This window comes from Pseudochaenichthys georgianus, chromosome 13 (genome assembly GCF_902827115.2).
Source record: "Pseudochaenichthys georgianus chromosome 13, fPseGeo1.2, whole genome shotgun sequence".
NCBI classification, from domain to species: domain Eukaryota; kingdom Metazoa; phylum Chordata; class Actinopteri; order Perciformes; family Channichthyidae; genus Pseudochaenichthys; species Pseudochaenichthys georgianus.
The window spans coordinates 30,034,204-30,048,130 of record NC_047515.1 but is presented as its reverse complement, the minus strand read 5'-3'; the positions used below and the strand labels follow the sequence as shown (position 1 = coordinate 30,048,130).

Here is a 13,927-nt window from a genome sequence, read left to right as displayed (position 1 = left end):
CTGTGAAGGCACCACCGCCACGCGCAGTGCCGGCTGGAGCTGTAAAGGCACCACCGTCACACGTATGCGCAGTGCCGGCTGGAGCCGAAAGCGTGACATCTCAGCTGGCTCTAGGAGCATACAGCAGGAGATACTCACGACACCCAAGCTGCCTCGAACTCTGCTCGGTTTAAAACACCGAAGACGCAGAGGTCGCAGCCCACCCCGAGTCCCCAGCCCAGGCTGGAGACAAGGGCAAGTTGGCCGAGAAAATCTCCGGTTCCGGCTGCAGCTCAGGCTCAGCCAACCCAGAATTTCGGCCAGCAGTCGAGGAAGAAGAAGCGAGCGGCGTGACAGCCCCTCCTTCTCCCCTCCGTGAATGTGTTCCCGCCGCCTCGATAGAGATGGGCGAGTCATGATTCATCCGGATCATTAACCCGGATCCTAGTAATGAGCCGGTCGTGACGAGTCTCCCTCTCGATTAACCCGAGTCCTTTGAGTCCTACACCTGATGTGACGTAACAATTAAAACTATAAATTGCGTCACTCTTTACTCTCTTTATAACGTGTACAATCACATTACAACGTTGTTGTATCTAGAGATCCAGCAGACTCGTCGCCATGCACGAATCAACAGCAAATTCAGCCCCTCCTCCGGCTCCCGCGAGAGTCCCGTGAGCCGTGAGTGAGCCGTGAGTCGTTGGACTCGCGGGAGCCGTGAGTGAGCCGTGAGTGAGCCGTGAGTGAGCCGTGAGTGAGCCGTGAGCCGTGAGCCGTGAGCCGTGAGTCCGCAAATCTCTGAGTCTGCTGCGACTCGTCGAGGGAGCCGTGGGACTCGCGGGAGCCGTGGGACTCGCGGGAGCCGTGCGAGCCGGAGGAGGGGCTGAGTCTGCTGTAGATTCGTGCATGGGGACGAGTCTGCTGGATCTCTGGATCTGCTGCCTGCTATATGTTACGGCTCTGAGTCCTCGTAGGCTACTGGTCTCTCTCGATCATTGACCTGGATTCACGGATCCCGCGATTTTTCCGGCTCTAAATTAAGTTTCAGTGTAGACTTCTAACAAAATGGTCATGTTGTGCAACAGTCTCCTGTAATAATATCTGCATTTCCAATAAGGATCTTACTTGGAAACTCGTTTATTTTGAACATGGCACACAAAAAGAAACAAATGATAGAAAATTGCAAAACAGTTAGAATATATAAAATGTAATTATACAATTATTATTATTATTATTATTATTATTATTATTATTAAATGAAAACACAATTGTGCAAAATTAGCTTAAGTACAGGAACATATTAAAATAACTATATACATATAATGCAAAACACTTATTTTTTAAAATGCACACACACACACATGTTTTATTAAAGCAAAAGACACTGTGTAGCGGAGGTTAATGTAACGTTAGTTTAATATGCTGGTTAAATGCAACAACTTTTCGGTTTCACCGGTAGGATTTCTACGGTCTTGGTCATGCTGACTCATATGACTCAAATGACTCAAATGACTCGTATGATCCGGATCTCTTCAATGATTGACTCAGAAGACTCCGAGTCCATAAAATGATCCGGATTTGCCATCTCTACGCCTCGAGAGATGCCTAAACACCATCCTCAAGTCCGCACAAACATATGTCACACGTTGATTGATTCCTCTGTCATAAAACATTTGCCGCTGACGCATCCAGGCTTCAGGCCGAGGGCGCAGCTCAAAAAAATGAAAAGAAAATCAATAAAACCAATAAGCAGCCCGCCAATTTTCTCCCCTTTTGAGAGCAGCTACGGCATCTCTCAAAAGGCGGATTATTGACGGGTCTGTGAAGGCACCACCGCCACGCGAATGCGCAGTGCCGGCTGGAGCCGTAAGCGTGACATCTCAGCTGGCTCTAGGAGCATACAGCAGGAGCAGCGCCATATAGATAGAAGAGTTACGACAACGGAAGTCCAAAAACGGTTATCGTCACGTGGTTCATGTAGACGAGGATCGTTCCCCGGAAGTTCATGGCGGGCAATGTGAATGCATTGATAACAGGAGATAGAACTACGATTTTTGGCAATTATTAGTGAATAAAGGTTTTGATTTGCAATATTTATACAACAAATCGATATGTGTATGTATTTACATCAATATGTTTTAAAAAATAAAATCGAATTTGCTAATATTAAGTGATAATATTAGGATTAGTGTGAACAACTAGTTTACATGTTAGGCTAACAGTGCCTTGGTTAAAGAGCCTGTTGCTGTTTATTTATAGCTTTGAATTCTTTCAAACCAATATTATCTTCTTAAACTTGTATGGTAGTCAGGAGCATCACTTTCTAATGTTTATTGATACATTTAGAGGGAGGGGATCTAAAGTAATGCTTTAAAATTCAGATTGGATTCATTTCTACCATTTTCTTAAATTCATGGTAGTTTCAGTAATCCCCTGGTAATTGAGGACACAAGTTATCTAAATGACTAATGTCATCTTTATGGCTTTCAGAAAGGACAGGAGACCGACAGGTGACTATCAAAGGACTAGCAGCAGCAGCAGCAGCAGGACTAGCAGGACTAGCAGCATATGATGATGATGATGATGATGATGATGATGATGATGATGATGATGATGATGATGTTAAATGTGTTGTTTTAGGAACATCCATTGCAAATACATGGAATTCAATAAACATTGAATAGCATATCATGCAGTTTGTCGGTGCCTTTTCCTCCGTGTTTTCCTGGTTTGCTGTGCTGCCTCCTAGTCGCCACCATGGTTTGCTGTGCTGCCTGGGAATGCTCAAATCGCTCAGAGAAAGGAGTACGAATGTACGGCTTCCCCACTGACACAGAGCGGAGGAAAAAATGGCTGGCTCAAGTCAGCAGGAGCAATTTCACAACCAACAGCAACAAAATATGTGATGTAATTATATACAAACACTGCATTTGCACTTTTTCACAAAACGAAAACCACACCATTGGGAAAGCTTCATGTTTTCTTTAATACAAAAAAACAGGGAAAGGCTTGAAAAACACTGAGAGTTGAGACTCAGGGTGCAGGGTGAGGGTCTCAGTGCAGGTATTCAGGCTCCATTGAATCCCCCTCTGGTTCTTGTGCTGAAAGAGGGAGTAACAGACAGGATAAAGGGTAAAACACACCTATATAGCACACCTATTGGATGGGAAATGCCTTGGGGAGATAAGGTGTTTACTTATATAAAACAGTAGTATTAAACCTACCTTGTGTTTTCACTCTCACTTAAGTCCCTCTCCCTTTGCCATCAATCCACAATCAGCTGAGCTGCAACATTATACTGACAGGTAATAATCAACAGAATCACAAGGACACAATATAGCTCTGCTAAAAACACTCACTCTTACACTCACCAAAGTTATATTTATCTAATATTTAACTCCCTCCACCCCCGCATACAATCCCGATTAGAAGCCCCTCTTCTCTAATTCAACATGTTGGACGAAATGACATTAAGAGAACGGAATTTACAATTAAAAGGCTGTTCAACGTGTGTTGGTAACTTGCTTCGGTATGCTAGCTTAATCTGTTATCTGTAAACGTTCCCTAAATCTACTAATTTAGGGATAATCCACTGACATCCTTTAATACACATGTTAATTTGAATCAGATGTACTGATAATATCCGCAATATAAATCTTTAAACTTCTTCTTACCTTTAAAAGTCCGTCACGAACGGTCTATTATGCTGCAACTCTACAGCTCTACTAGCCTTGGCGCTAACTTCCGGGGAACGATTGAGAGGCTCCACGATCCGCCATTGCTGTAAAAAAGTGGTCCATTGGAGTGAACGGAGATGTCGTAACTCTTCTATTATATGGCTCTGAGCAGGAGATACTCACGACACCCAAGCTGCCTCGAACTCTGCTCGGTTTAAAACACCGAAGATGCAGAGGTCGCAGCCCACCCCGAGTCCCCAGCCCAGGCTGGAGACAAGGGCAAGTTGGCCGAGAAAATCTCCGGTTCCGGCTGCAGCTCAGGCTCAGCCAACCCAGAATTTCGGCCAGCAGTCGAGGAAGAAGAAGCGAGCGGCCTGACAGCCCCTCCTTCTCCCCTCTGTGACAGAGCTGGAAGTTCTTTCCCCGGCTCTAAACGTGTCCCCGCTGCCTCGAGAGATGCCTCAACGTCATCCTCAAGTCCGCATAAGACACATGTCACATCTTTGTTGTTTAAATAAACCATTTTCCGCTGACGCATCCAGGCTTCGGCCAAGAAAAAAAAATGAAAAGAAAAACAATAAACAGTCCGTTAACTATAAATCCCCTCCTGAGAGCAGCTACGGCCTTTCTCAAAAGGCGGATAATAAACGGGTCTGTGAAGGCACCACCGCCACGCGCATGCGCAGTGCCGGTTGGGGCTTTAAGGGCACTACCGTCACGCGCATGCGCAGTGCCGGCTGGGGTCGTGAAGGCTCCACCGTCTCGCACATGCGCAGTGCCGGCTAGAGCTGTAAGGGCACCACCGGCACGCGCAGGCGCAGTGCCGACTGGAGCTGAAAGGGCACCTCCGTCACGCGCATGCGCAGTGCCGGCCGGAGCCATAAGCGTGACATCTCAGCTGGCTCTAAGGAGCATACAGCAGGAGATACTCACGACATCTGCCTGGGCTTCTCAAAACAGTTATACTTTATCTGTTTTCACAAACCCAGAGAGAGTCTCCATATTCTGGAGAGAGAGGTTCTCTCTCTCCTAGAAAGAAGGGTTTTATCTATAATGCCCACCGAGCGGAGTCAGATTACGGGGGGGAAATGTCCTCGTAAAGCACCCACTCAACATGGGCCTCATAATAAAACTAAACCCCGCGCGCCACGGCGTGCGGAGAGTTTTGGTTATTATGTAATGCGTAGTGGCACTACACCCGACTTTTCTAGTGCGGGACGCGCCTACGGGTGCTGTCCTTTCACAGAAGGTGGTCACCACGGACGCAGGTCAGACAGGCGAGGGTCGCCCGGTGAGAGGTCCCTAGAGCAGAGACCTCCAGCGGGCACACGTAAACTACCCGGAGCTTTTAGCGGTGTTCCCCACCCTAAAACGCTTCCTGCCTTCTCTCAGAGGACACCATGTCCTCGTGAGGACAGACAACACGATATCGTGTATGAACCGCCAGGGGAGGTTGCGTTGTCTCCAGTCACTAGTGCTGGGGGGAAACGATTATTTCAAAAACGATTATTTCAAAAACGATTAATCGGGCGATTATTTGATCGATTAGTCGACTAATCTAACGATTATTTTTCTGTTGTTCAATTCATAAAAAACGTAATGTAAAAAAAACGTAATGTAACATTTTTTTTTCACGATACTGTGTCTCAGGGGATCTTAATATTCAACAAACTATTAATGTGTTATACCAGATTAACGGAAATAATCTCAGCTAACTGACGATACAAACCATGTTTACCAAAACAAAACACAAGTCTCATAAGAAGCATCTAAATGACCCATGAGCGAAAAATGCTAATGGACATTGGCACAGAACTCAAGATAAAAGTACCCTTATTACTTATCGTAGCTGCACATACAAGATATCCAATTAAAACTGACACTCCACAGATTATGTAGGTATATAGTATCATCACTGAGTGATCCGGACTCGCGACAGGGGAAGCAAATACAGTCATCACAACACGTACCTTTACAGAGCTTCTAGGGAGATCGTCTCACCACCGTAGCTGTCAATCTGATCAAAATACGTGTTCAATGGCATTAAAATGAGAAAAAACGCGGCTGAATCGGTTAATCCATAGGTTTTTAACGTCTATGTATAAAAAAACGATTGAATTTATAATCCATAATTCCATTTTTATGTAAAAATCGGAGAGCAAATGCTAGCTGCTAATGGTAGCCACCACAGCTAGCTGCCGCTTTAAATGTTCCAACATAGCCGTTGGGCTTGTGTGATATGCCAACTCCATTTGGCAAAGACTGCAAATGACAATATCTTTGCGTTTTGGACTAACTTTAAAATATTCCCATGCTTTTGAAGACCTAGGGCGAGATGTTTTCGTTTGAGGGCTTCGTGCGCAATCCTGTGAGGAGGAGGTGGTAGCCGTTTCAGTCTCCATTGTGTTTGAAGTGCGATTGCGAACTGCTTGTTGCTTTGTTTACACACCCACGTGTGTGTAGCGACGCGTCGACGCGGAAATATGTCGTCGACGCTGCTTGTTGCTTTGTTTACACACCCACGTGTGTGTAGCGACGCGTCGACGTGGAAATATGTCGTCGACGATATTTTGAAGTCGACGTGGTCGACGCGTTGCTACAGCACTACCAGTCACACACACTGGCACACAAACTGATCCCTTGGAGCGGCAGACGTCTCCTCTCTCTGAGAGCGACACAGGTACCGGGAGTTATGCACCTCGGGACAGAATTACTGTCCAGAGGTGCACCACTCTATGCAGACTGGACTCCTCATCCAAGGATCGGGAGTCCGCTGTGGGTGCGTTACGGCGGAGCCGCGTTAAGTCTGTTCGCAAAAGGAGAAAATGCTCAATGACAGCTGTTCTCTTTAATGCACGATTTAAACGCACTGGTAGGCGGGGACACACTCGTACACGATTGACCTCCGGGTCCTCTGTGCGTTTTCCCACCCCTGGCTCTGTTACCCCCAACTCTGGCCAGAGTGAAGGAGCAACGCCACACACTTACTCTGATGTTTCCGCCCTAGCCCGTAATGTATGGGCTGGCGGAGATATATCAGCTGTTGTGCCGGCAGCCATAGCAGCCCCCACCACGCAGGGACAGATTGTCTCAGGCGGGGGCGATCCTTTACCCACGCCCAGAGCGCGGGGCACTATGGGCCTGACCCGTGAGTGGTACAATCTGAATACAGTGGGACTCCCTCAGAAGGTGATAAACACTATTCAGAGTGCGAGAGCTTCCTCCACCAGGTCTCTTTACGACTGTAACGGAGCGTCCACACTACAGCTTCAAAAATAGCTTGGAGGTGGGCGTGTCTGGAGCTTGGGGATTTTATTCAAGCAACACGGCCAACAACCAATCACATGAATCTCCCGCCCCCGACATACAAAGCAAAAAACCCCGGGGATTGTATGGGAGCAATATATATATAAACTCCCAAACAGGCGAAAACCTACCAGTTTCACCCACTGTCTCTGCCACCTCCCTCCATGCCTAGTTCCTCCGGTTTGTATCCCGGTAGGTGAAGAGGGTCTGGTCATACAAAACCGGGTGATTTGCTACGGCGATAGTTAGTTTCTCCTCCGACTTTTTTTGAAATATAGAAATGAACGGCGGGATATCTCTCCCAGCTTAGACGCGGTTTGATTGGTTACGGCTTCAGCTGTCAGATTTTGGGAAACGGGATTTGATTGGCTGGCGCTGGCTACTCCGGCGTCTCCGGAGACGGCGGACCGCTCTGCTACCCACAATTCAGTTCGGCGAAAAAGCGAGGCTACGTGACGTCACCCCATTGAAAGTGAATGGGCACTCTGTCGACGCTGTCGACGCTGTAGTGGTAGACGGGCCGTTAGTGGAGGGTGTTTGAGGAGTGGTGCCTTCAAGAAGGACACATCTCTTTTCAATGTGCTGTCGGGGTGATTTTATCATTTCTACAGGACTTGATCGAAAAACACAGAGCTTTCTCCACGATCAAGGTGTACCTGGCTGCTATTGCTGCATGCCATGTGGGCTTTGAGGGTAAGACGGCTAGCCAACATCCTTTGGTTTGCCGTTTTATGAAGGGAACTCGCAGGCTCCTCCCTGTCTCCAGGTCGCTGGTGCCCTTATGGGACCTGGCAGTGGTTTTAAATGGGCTCAAAATGACCCCATTTGAACCCCTGGAAGGAGCTGACATGAAACATCTGTCACTCAAGACAGTGCTGTTACTGGCCCTGGCATCCGCCAAGCGGGTCAGCGATATCCATGCACTGTCTGTACATCCCTCATGCACTCAGTTCGCCCCAGGGCAAACGAGAGTGTTGTTGAAACCCAACCCTGCCTTTACACCAAAGGTGGTTGGTTCGTGTACCCCGATTGACATTGAGGCATTTCCTCCGCAGCTGGTTTCCTCCGGGGAGCAGCAGCAGGATCTGTTGTGTCCAGTCCGGGCTTTACACACATATATGGACAGATCAAAAGAGCTTCGTCTTAATGACCAACTCTTCGTGTCCTGGGCTAAACCTCACAAGGGTAAGCCTGTTACTAAGCAACGGCTCTCCCACTGGATCATGGAGGCGATTGCTTTGGCCTATACGAGTCAGAATCTGCAAGCACCTTCGGGTCTGCGGGCTCACTCGACTCGGGGCCTGGCTACATCCTGGGCTTTGTTCAAGGGTGTTTCCATCCAAGACATCTGTGCAGCGGCAAGCTGGTCTTCGCCGCTCACTTTTGTCCGCTTTTACAGGCTAGACGTCTCCACTCCAAGCGTGGCCCGAGCAATGCTGGGCACCTTGTTGAGTCGGGACTCCACCTGTTAAATTCTGGTTGATCGGTGATCTTCGAGATAAGCTCGTCTGGCAATACGGGAGCTACAATTTCCCATAGTGAGACATCGAACGGAGTGTTATGAATGAGAACTATAGGTTACTTACGTAACCCCAGTATTCAGAGTAACATGAAGTGAGATGTCTCACCAGACGGCCCTCCTTGCTATGGTGAAGCGAGAAGAGGTGCTTATTTTGAATGACGCATGCGTCGTGGCGCAGGCTACTTATAGGGGGTGATTTCCCCTGACGTTGACGTCAAGATCACCAGCCAATCAGGATTGGCGTAATGAGATTGATGCTTCTGTTTGCTCCGCGATGAGGCGCATCCCATAGTGAGACATCTCACTTCATGTTACTCTGAGTCCTGGGGTTACGTAAGTAACCTATAGATTTAGGATGGCCGAAGACACTACACTACCCATAATCCCCAGCTATCGTTTGGGACTACAGTCCCGTTGACAAACCCTGTGATGTTGCGCCAAGGTTACGCCGAGCTTCAAGCTCTTTGAAAATGTTACGAAACCTATTCAAAACTGGACTCGAACGCCCCCCGAGAACTACACATGCTGGCTATTGTGTTTCGCAACATGTTCTCTATGGCACGTCTCTACTGGGAATTGTAGTTTTAAAAGACGTTTTTCCCAAATTTAGAAGTTGACAGTATTAAACTGTGTACAGCCCTGGAGGTTTAGGCGATAGGAAACACATTGGTGTGTACACATTTAAAACATGTAATTACTAAATGGGTGAAAATCGCTTGCATCCATAATGGGCAGCATTAATATATACCCACACGACAGCTCATTGTTACTTTGTAATTCTACTCCACTACAATTCAGAGGTTAACCTGGTATTTTTACTTCCCTACATTTAGTTTAGTTACTTTGCAGATTCTGATTAATGATGTGGAATATAAACAACCCTTAAAACGTGGTGATTGTCAAGTGCCAACAATCAGGAGAGATATTTGATAGTTGATGCTTGAGAAGACTAAACATTTATCTGCAGATCTTTATAAAGTATATTAATTACTCGTTATTCTCTACTAATAGTTAATTAAAAACTGTATAATGGCTATTTTGCACATCCCTTTCAAGATTTCAAGATGTTCTAAGGTGTATTGATCTTATACACAACATGGGTCGCAGGTTCCTCAACAGTGCATTACAAGACATCTATCAATATGTGTGTACCTCCACCATTAAACTGTCATATTCTGCACATTTCTTATACTATCTACGACATACATAAGAGTATAATTAATGTGTATAATGTCAGTTAAAATAAGTGCTTCAACATAGTTAATATTGCAGGAAAGCAATATTTTAGACGTTAAGTACTTTGTCAGGCTTAATATTCATCTGTAGATAGATACCCCCAAAGCTTTTTTCTTATTTAAAAGAAGACCTTAATCTAAAGTATTCTTTAATGTGTTAATAAAGGTTAATTCGTTTTTATGTTTTGCACATCCTCCTATTAATATCTGTGTACATCCGGCACTAAACTGTTTTATTGTAGAGATCACTTAGTATCTTCTTGACTTTTTATATTCTATATAATATTTCTATCATTGACCTTCTACTTTCCCCCTATGAAAGTATGTACTCTTAATATTGTTTTAATCAAATAACATTATTCAACAAAAATAATTCAATAACATGCTTTAACCACTAGGCGGTGCACACAAGGTACACACAGCATACTAATAATAACTTTGTATTATTAGTGTAGACACTTATGTATGTATAACATCTGAAGATGTGTAGTTTTATTCATGTTTTTACATAATTGTACAGGATATTGCTATACTATTCTCTTGTTTTACTTCTACACATTAATATCTGATTTGTAAAACATCACAGACAGAAAGGCATATCCGTCATTTAATGGTAAGCTATTGCAATTGTGATTCCATAGATGTGTCTCCCATCACCCAAATCCCCTGACTATTCTCTCAACTCAGTATTTACATTCTGATATTCAAAGAAAATCAGTAATATCTTTAAAAACTACAAGTCCTTTTCTATCAGCTGTGCACCGTTATGGTGTAAATATAAACTATATACCAATTGGATCAAATATAAAAGTCGAATTACTATTGATACTGCAAGGAGACGTATTTTGGCAAAATAAATTGAAGATGTTGTTTAATTGTTGATATATTTATGATCCACGTCAAGTATTCAGTTTTGGCAGCAGTTCTCCTGTTTGTCCAGAAGTCTTCTCATCAGGGCTCTATAAATAAAGAACTACGGCAGATGTGTAATATTTAATGCAGCCGAACCGTGTATTACAATGCCGTTATGTGATGACTTCCAAAGAGAAAAGCAAGAACACTCTGAATTAGGTATTATTTTATTTTTCGTTGTCGGATATCATATCTTATTAACACCATATCCCAGCGTGCATTGCGGCTAAAACATCCAATCAACGAGCTTCAAGCTGAGGATCTTGGGTAATCAGTTTGGTGGGTTTGTGGTATGTATCGCTCGAAATGTCCCGTCTGTTTCCGGTGACTTTATTTACGGCTAAAAAGCCCAAGATTATAGAATTAAATGAATAAATAAAAACAAGGATAATTGTGTGTTATTGTTGAATAAATAACAGTGTGTTATTTAGAAAAGAATAACAAATTAGAAGGAAAAGATTTAAAAAATACAGATTTCAGTATTCTGAGGCTCTGAGCCATTTCTTTTCCTCACAGACGGGAAAAAAAGTCCAACATTATACGATTTAAAATAAAAACAAATCAATAAAAAGATAAAACACTGGCATGTAATTTACGTTAGAATAAATAGAATGGTTTTGAATAATAGATGAGAGTAAAATCTACGTGACTTTAAAGTTTACAGCCCACTTTTGGGGAAACCAACGCTGTCATTTGAACGGCGATCAAGCCTGAAGCCACAGAGATCTTCTGTTACTGTCCTTTCTTCTTAGAGGAAATACAGAAACACGTAACTCTGGATTTGTTTTAATGTTTGAGGTGCAATAAACGACACAGCAGCTTTTTGTCATGTTAAAACTATTATTTTCTGCCTCGCTCATGAGAGGAACAGCTGGAGAAATTACAGCCTCGCCTACTGATTTTAATTTAACCATATATCGAGCCCGATTCTCGATTTCAAATGTGTGCTCTAAAATGATATTTATAAATGACTATTATCATTATTATAAGCAAAACAATAAATGGCAAAGATATGTAGAAAATAAACGTATTTAAGCAACCCAGTCTCACGGCATTTCGTGTTCACTAACACGATTTTTAATCTATTGATTCGTGTTCACCATCACGATTTGCCCCTTTTTTTCGTGTTGCACAGCACGATTTTAAAAGCAATGTATTTCTACTGGTAACGTGTTTCGTGCCTGCAGGCTGCAGCACGTCTTTTTCTCCGGTCGGGTCGTGGAAGACCGGAAGCTGTGTGGTTCATAAAAACATGTTCTTACTCAATATCAAGCCACAATTATTGCTTTTATTTTAAATCGTATAATTTGGGACTTTTGTTGCCGTCTGTGAGGAAAATAAATGGGGCTCAGAGCCTCAGGATACTGAAATCTGTATTTTTAAATATTTTTTTCTTTCTAATTTGTTATTCTTTTCAAAATAACACACTGTTATTTACTCACCAATAACACACAATTATCCTTGCTTTTATTTATTGGTTTAATTCCATAATCTCGGGCTTTTTTGGTGTCCGTCAGGAACTGAATTTCAAAATAAAAATAACCGGAAACAGACGTAGGCCTATGAGGGACATTTCGAGCATCATTGCGATTGTCAACATTTCTGAGTTTAGGATGGCCGAAGACACTACACTACCCATAATCCCCAGCTATCGTTTAGGACTACAGTTCCCGTAAGGTTACGCAGAGCGTCAAACAGCTGTGTGAAATGGAACGAAACCACGCCAGACTATCCAAGACTGGATCGAACACCCCTCCAGAACTACACATGCTGGCTATTGTGTTTCGCAAAATGTTCTATGGGACGTCTCTACTGAACGTTTTCGTTTTTCCCACAATTAGAAGTTGCCATTATTAAACACATTGGTGTTATCAAATGTAAAACATATAATTAATAAATGGGTGAAAATCACTTGTGTCCATAATGCGCAGCATTATATTAATGCCGTATACCCACATGACAGCTCATTGCTACTTTGTAATTCTACTCCACTACAATTCAGAGGTTAACCTGGTATTTTTACTCCACTGCATTTATTTGAGTTACTTTGCAGATTCTGATTAATTATGTGAAATATAAACAACCCTTAAATCAGACTTTAGTTACACCTGAGTAAAATTCAGGTAAGGTGATTGTCAAGTGCCAACAATCAGGAAAGATATTTGATAGTTGGTGCTTGAGAAGACTAAACATGTATCTGCAATTGACATGAATGGAAACAAGTAATAAAGTATATTCATTACTCGTTATTCTCTACTAATAGTTCATTAAAGACTGTATATTATGGCTATTTTGCACATCCCTTTCAAGATTTTCAAAGGTTTATTGACATATCATACACAACTACGGTGTAGTTATGCAATGAATGCAAAACTTGGGTCACAAGTTCCTCAACAGTGCATTACAAGACATCTATCAATATGTGTGTACCTCCACCATTAAACTGTCATATTCTGAACATTTCTTATTCTATCTACATACATAAGAGTATAATTAATGTGTATAATATCAGTTAAAATAAGTACTTCAACATAGTTAACATTGCAGGAAAGCAATATATTTTAGACGTTAAGTACTTTGTCAGGCTTAATATTTAATATTTAATGTTTAAATAAAGTTTAATCCGTTTTTCTGTTTTGCACCTCCTCCTATTAATATCTGTGTACATCCTGCACTAAACTGTTTTATTGTAGAGATCACTTATAATATCTTCTTGATTTTTTATATTCTATATTTCTATATTTATACTTTCCCCCAATTAAAGTATGTACTCTTAATATTTTTTTAATCAAATATAACACATACAAACAATAATTCAATAACGTGCTTTAACCACTAGGAGGTGCACACAAGGTGCACACAGCCATAACAACTTTGTATTATTAGTGTGTATGTACAACATCTGAAGATGTATAGTTTTATGCATGCTTTCACATCATTTTACAGCATATTGCTATACTATTTCAGACTCAGTATTTACATTCTTACATTCAAAGAAAATCAGTAATATCTTTAAAAACTACAGTCCTTTTCTATCAGCTGTGCACCGTTATGGTGTAAATATAACCTATCTATGAATTAGATCAAATGTGAAAGTCAGCCGAATTGGTGTTGATACTGCAAGGAGACGTATTGTGTGAAGAGAAATTGAAGATGTTGTTTAATTGTTGATATATTTATGATCCACGTCAAGTATTCAGTTTCGGCGCCATTTCTTCCAGTTTTTCCAAAGGTCTTCTCATCAGGGCTCTCTAAATAAAGAACTACGGCAGATCTGTAATATGTAATGCAGCCGA

The 13,927-nt window shown here is 42.8% G+C and overlaps 1 long non-coding RNA gene across 1 annotated transcript in view; it reads left to right on the top strand.

Moving 5' to 3' along the window:
* Positions 1-2,597, top strand: part of LOC139435012 (uncharacterized) — a 37,275-nt gene extending 34,678 nt beyond the window's left edge. The window contains exon 3 of the long non-coding RNA XR_011644287.1: positions 2,470-2,597. This is a non-coding gene — a long non-coding RNA (uncharacterized lncRNA). The remainder of the gene's footprint in view (positions 1-2,469) is intronic.
* Positions 2,598-13,927: the final 11,330 nt, after the last annotated feature.